Below are 6,859 nucleotides of genomic sequence, written 5' to 3'. Positions count from 1 at the left end.
CCCAAGTAATTCGATTGTGGATGACAGTCTTTCGTAGAAGTTTCTACGCAATCCATGGTGGAGGGTACATAAGATTTGGCCTGGCCGAACTTACGGCCGTTTATACTTGTTTTTAATTAAATCGACTAAACCCCTGACTAACCAAAGTAATAAAGGTAGTTTAGTTATTAAACTAAACATAAATTTAGGAACTTAAATCATAAGTTCAACCACAGTTTTATTTCATAAATATCAGACTTCAAACATGCACTTTTATTAGAAAAAACTATATATTGCCATCGGCAACTGCTACCATGAAAGTCTTTAGCGGAACTTTGTGCGGTTATATTTACTTATATAAACGCAATGGAAAATCGTAAGTAGGTTTTCAAATTCTGGGGGGTCTAAGCTCCCTCCACAGAGGACTTCCTACGCTTATGGATATAAATTATGTAGACTGCATTATCGATTCAAATAAAGATTTCATGTATTTTTCTCAGTTTTTTGTGTTCTTTTTTTTTAAATTTTCATTCGGGTCTTAAAAGGCACCCTTTATATCTATAACAACCATAATGCATAAATATGAGCGAAGTTATTTTTATATTTTGAGAATTGACTTCATGCACAAAAAAAAAAAAATGAATTAAATCGTAAGCATTTTCTTGCGATTATTTTTTACAACTTTCGAATACTAACTCAACATCGTGCAGCGATAAACTTGAATACATTATTTGGAGATGAAACTCCTTAAAGGACTAGTCTTTATCGATGGTATGGCAAATTCAAGTGAATTCAAGACGAATTTAGTGAAGGTCGTCCCATAAAAACAGATTGTGTCGATTGGCCGTTAGAAATGTTCCAGAAATACGATCACGGTGTTTCGAAACACGTCTATGACAATACGACAGGCGATGAATACTGCATTTACGGGTATGAGTCCGAAAGTAAACAGCAGTCGACAGTATGGGTGTTTCGAGATAATCTAAATCCAATAAAAGTTGCTCGCACACAAAGCAAATTATGGCCAATTTTTCGGAAAAAAACTGAATATGTCGCAATCGTACCACTACACAGCAAAAATTTTCACGAAAGTTTTTTTTCAATTAAAGTCTTAATTGAGCTTTAAAAAATATTCAATTAAAAATTTAATTGATGCAACAAATTTTTTAATTTAAACAAAAATCAATCACAAAAATTAATAGGATCAATAAATTTTTTAATCGACTATCAATTAGTTTTTTAATTGACTATCAATTATTTTTTTAATTGATACTATCATTTCTGTGATTGAAGATATTTCAATTACAAAATTAATTGGATCAATTAATTTCGTGATTGAATCAGAAAAAAAAAATTTGTGTGTAGAAACACCCCGCAGAAGAGTCAATGCGAGCTTTCACACATCGTCGCAAACAACTGCATTTTTAACCACTTAAAACTGCGATTGGATGGGTCATCCGCCGTATAGTCCTGAATTGGCACCGAATGACTTCTTCTTTCCCGTACGTAAAAAATAAAATGAGAAGTCAATGCTTTTCGACACCTGAAGAAGCAGTTGCATATTTTGGGGATATCTCAATCTGAGTGGCAAAACTTCGTCGACTACCCAGCAAAAAATACTTCAGCAGTAAGAGTTTAGTTGCGCGTTTTGGTATACAATAAAGTAGGCAATGCCTCCACACTGCATGAATCGATAGTAATAACGTAAACGAGTCATCAAACTGGTTTATGATCATTAGTTTACGTTATTACAACCAATTCATGGAGTATAGATGCATGAAAGGTAGTGCTGTTTTCCTTCATGCCAACAATGCTATACTCAAGATTATATCCCAGCAAAAAGTACTTCAGCAGTAAGAGTTTAGTTGCGCTTTTTGGTATACAATAAAGTAGGCAGTACATCCACGCTGCATGAATCAATGGCAATAACGTAAACGAGTAATCAAACTAGTTTATGATCATTCGTTTACGTTATTGCAACCAATTCATGCCGTATAGATGCACGAAAGGTAGGGCTGTTTTCCTTCACGCCAACCCAGCAAAAAACACTTCAGCAGTAAGAGTTTAGTTGCGCTTTTTGGTATACAATAAAGTAGGCAATGCATCCACACTGCATGAATCGGTGGCAATAACGTAAATGAGTAATCAAACTAGTTTATGATCATTCGTTTGCGTTATTGCAACCAGTTCATGCAGTATAGATGCATGAAAGGTAGTGCTGTTTTCCTTCACGCCAACAATGCTATACTTAAGATTACATTTCTATTAAAATGAGCAATTATATCAGCGCTATGTAGAAGCTGCTCTAAATCGGGACATCGCCCACAAAAATCAGCGATGATTCGGTTGTTTTGTAAGCAGTTGGTACTGCCTCTCTCCCTTACAATCCTGCTGAAATAGTGCTCCATTTTTTGCTGCGATAGTTCAAACGCATGTCAAAGTGTACACGCACAGAAAAAACATGTTTGGACATGGTTGCCGTATCCATTTAATGCTTATCTAGAGTAGGCAATTGTCGCGAAAACCATGTATTTTGTCTTTTTAAAAATAATTTTCGAGCGGAGAATAATGTACGTTGGCAAAAAGCATTTAAATGGTTCCCAGATGCCGCAAACATGTCCTATTATTTAAACGATAGAATTTGAGACCATTACATGGTCGGGAAAATTATGTACTTTTGTTTACTTTTTTGCAGGGAAAAAAGTATTTTTATAGGTTACGTATAGACATGCCTAGAACCATTACATGACCATAAAGACCATGTACATTGTTTTCGTGACCATTTAATTTTTTTTAATTTTTTTGCAGCGAAAATAATTTTATAAAAACATTGAAGGGTACATACGATTTTCATTTTGCGCGTAAGTCGTGTGTTGATTGTTTCTTGGAATGGACGGAGAATACGGAATTACTGTGTTTTGTGTTTATTTATTTATTCAGAAGTGGCACGTGGTTTTATGTGAATACAAAAAAGGAAAGTGTAATTGAAAAAATGTACCTGTTTTTTGTTCTGCATTTTGATATATGGTATAATTTATTTTTATTTGTAGTTACATGATGTCTGCGTTGATACATTTGATGGGCACAAGTAAACATTGAATGATTTCTTATTATTGAAATTGTACCAAAATAGAGTGTGTAAAAATATATGTTTGCTTGCACGACATTATAAATACAAATAAACAATGATTTAATTTTTAAATAAATAAAAACCAATAAATAAAATTAATTTTGTGTTTTCTTTTCTCAAATGGCGTCATTTTTTCGACGACGAAAAAAGTTTTTTTCATAAAAATGAAAACATTTTAGATTGTGACTATTTTTGTTTTTAACTGGAAGAAAACCATTTTTGACGAAGACCATAACATTTTCACAGAAAAAAAAGTGCCTCGTAAATATAAGAAGGTTTTTACAATAATTTATTACAAGAATTTTCCAGAATTTTAGTTCATTTTTCGTATCTTCAACGAAAATTAACTACTCGAAAGGAAATTTTACAAATTCTAAGTAGCAATCGTTTAGTTCATGGCCTACAAAATACGATGGAAATTTCCTTAAAAAATTTCTTAACTGGTAGTTAAAAATTCGTTTGTCATGCTATAAAACTACTTGTAAAATGTAAAGTATTTTCTAAATAATAAGTGCAATTTACTATAAGATTTTTTTGTATGAGAAAATATTTTTTTACGAAAAATGAACTTGAAAGTGGATAGCAATTTCTTACTGACAATTCCTATAGTTAATAATTGTTGGTAAAAAATTACCCAATGAAATATTTTTAGTTCACATGTAATTAAATTTATAGACATGTTCGTCAAAAATGGTAGATAACATTTCATGAAAATTTTGCAAATTTTAAGTTAAACGTTTCATCGTTCATAAACTGGTGTGCCTTTACGAATATTATTCTTAGAGTAAATTGTCAGCAGATGCGATGAACTAATGCATAGTACAGAGATCTTTATCGGAATAGTGGAATGTGATTAATGTAAAGATGATGTTACTTGAGTTTTGTTGTGTATACATGAGCGTGGGGTTGTTTTTATTTTTGTTCATTTAGTGGTTTTTGTGTGTGTGTGTTTGATATTCGCGGATGGTTTATTTGGCTGGATGAGGTGTTGTTTTCAATAAAGGCACATGTGTTTTTGTTGTTGTAGGAATGTTTTGGCTTTGCTTGGTTTTGTTTGGCATGCTTCAGTTGTACAGTTGGCGTTGGCGTGGGTTTTTGCATTTTAAGCAGGTATGCAACAAGGGAATATAAAGGCATGGAATATTTTGGATTTTTGAGACATATATTGGTGTTTGTTTATTAAACCTTTTAAATGAAAGTTATTAATATTTTATCGGTAGTTTAGAAAAAAGTTATTAAGAATATTTAGTAAAATATGTTGAAATTGAAGGTGTATTGACATTTTCATTATTCAATGTAAAAAATTATTATTCAATTCCAGATGAATTTGGAAAATTTTTGTTATATCTCAGCGTACAGTTTAGTCATAAATTGGTAAGTATTTTTTTAATATGGATTTCTTTTAAAAAGAATATTTTTTATGTATATTATTATTTGTTAATTAATTTTTTTGGAAACCAGTTTAATGCTTTTCTTTGTTGTAAAAGCAATATTTAATTTCAGAGCAACTCCACATGGATACAAATAAATTTAAAAAATAGAGAATTGGTAAGTTTTGCTAAAAATTGACTTTCTTTCAACTAGAATATTTACGTTTTTATGACCTTTTTATCATTAAAATTACAGGTTTTTAATACCTTATGTTAGTATTTCTTTAATCAATTTTTTTGGAAACCAATGTTATATTTTTAATGAAAAAACAAATATTTAATTTCAGAATAACCCCTTAAAAATTTGGAAAAATTTTTAGTACTCATTTGCTTGTAATTTAATAGTGAATTGGTAAGGATTCCTTAACTTTCTTTTAACCCTGTACAGTAATCCTTATTTTTTGTACATTAACGTCATCATTCGTCATTTTGACTACGGCTCATTTCAAGACGCTATAATTTTCATCGTGAGCGAAAAAGTGAACCAAACTTGAATTTATTTTCTTATTCAATTTGGTTTTAAGTAGTATAACACAAAAATTCATAAAACGGTCGAATTAGTATAACTTAAATTTACCATTTCCCAATAGACTAAAATGCATTTTAAATCGAAAATGAAATTACATGTCGTCATTTTGACGAATGATGACTGTCTAGGGTTAACCATAATATTTTTATGCATATTATTATTTTTTTCATTAGATTTTTTGGAAACCTATTTAATAATTTTAATTAATGTAAAAAATATATATTTAATTTCACAGTAACCCAAATAAATTTGGACAACTTTTTATATTTCCCCTCAGCGTACAATTTAATAGAGAATTGGTAAGTTTTATATTAAAACTTTGTCTTTCTTTCAACTAGAATATTTATTTTATTATATCCTTCACATCGATAACAACACAGTTTTATGAGTTTATATAGAATACTTCATTATTTCTCTAATTGTTTCAGGTATAAATTTTATGAGATACGTTTTCCAAAGAAAAGTTGAATTTCTTACACCATTTGATAAAATGCCCCCAAATATGGTAAGTTACAAGCTAATATAAAGAATTAAAAACTTATATTTCATTACATGGTGTTAATTTTTAACAATTTTCATTATTGCTTCCATTTTTTTCCAGCAAGATATGTGAAAAAATTACCTACGATGAATAAAAAAAGGATAAGTCAAAATGTCCAAACAGCGAGTTCAAATGAACTACTCTCTGTTCCACGTGGTCATAATTTTTATTCACAAAAACATTGTATTAAGAACTTTCATCATAAGTTTTTATAATAAAGTACTTTTGCTTAAAGAAAGTTTAATTTTAATGTATGAACATTTTCATAATAGTAAAACGATTTGTTCCTTTAATTATTTAATTTCTCTGTACTGTGGAAGGATTGATTTAAAAATAGTTTAGTTGTCGACATTTTAAAGAGACTGTAAACCAATTTTTATTATCGGGTTTCCCACAAAATAAGCAAGTAAACCAAAAGAATATTGACTTTTTAACTTGGTAGGGGTATATAAATCTTATGGTGTTGTAAAAATGAACTAAAATACAATGTTATAGATGAACTAAAATTTAAGAGAATTATAAACTAGACAAGTTGAAAAAAATCTTAAGGGCTAAATCATGGTCAATATTACTACAGTTTAGTTCATTTTGCAATGGAAATGGGTTCACTGTTTTTTCAGTGTTAGATCGTGACCATTTTCTTTTGATTCAAACAAAATTATTTGTATCAATATAATAACATTTTAGATGAGGACAATTTTATTTTTTTTAGAACCATGTTCACTGAGCCAACATGGTTGCCGGTGAAAATGTTACAAAAATAGCACATATCATATTAGTTTGCTCTTCGAATATGATTGTGACAATCATGTTTCTTCTCTGCGTGTATAGATCTTAATTCGGAATATTTTGAAAAACAATAAAGCGATTTTTGATAATTATTATTTTTTTTTTTTTTGTAATCCCGAAAAAAAAGGATACCCTCGTTTAAGTCATTCTTTATGATTTCCTGATTTGTTACACTAAACAGATTTTGAAAAATCCCCAAAAAATTCAAAATTTTCTGAAAATATCCCATCGTCAAGCTCGCAACTCAAAAATTTGGTTCCCATCTACGAAACAATTTCTAAATTTGAGGAACAATTTTCAGCTGGAAAGGTCGAAAATTTCGAAAAAAAAGTCTACCAAATAGAAAAAGACAAGTTCTATTTTACCTGTTCTGGAGATTAGTAAAGATTTTCTGTTGATATTCTTCAATACCCATAATGCAGAGTCTACAGTATGAATCGAATTCATTGCCATTCTTATCT

Source organism: Haematobia irritans, chromosome 4, assembly GCF_050003625.1.
Source record: "Haematobia irritans isolate KBUSLIRL chromosome 4, ASM5000362v1, whole genome shotgun sequence".
In the NCBI taxonomy this organism is placed as follows: Eukaryota; Metazoa; Arthropoda; class Insecta; order Diptera; family Muscidae; genus Haematobia; species Haematobia irritans.
Note: the sequence above shows the minus strand (reverse complement) of the source record.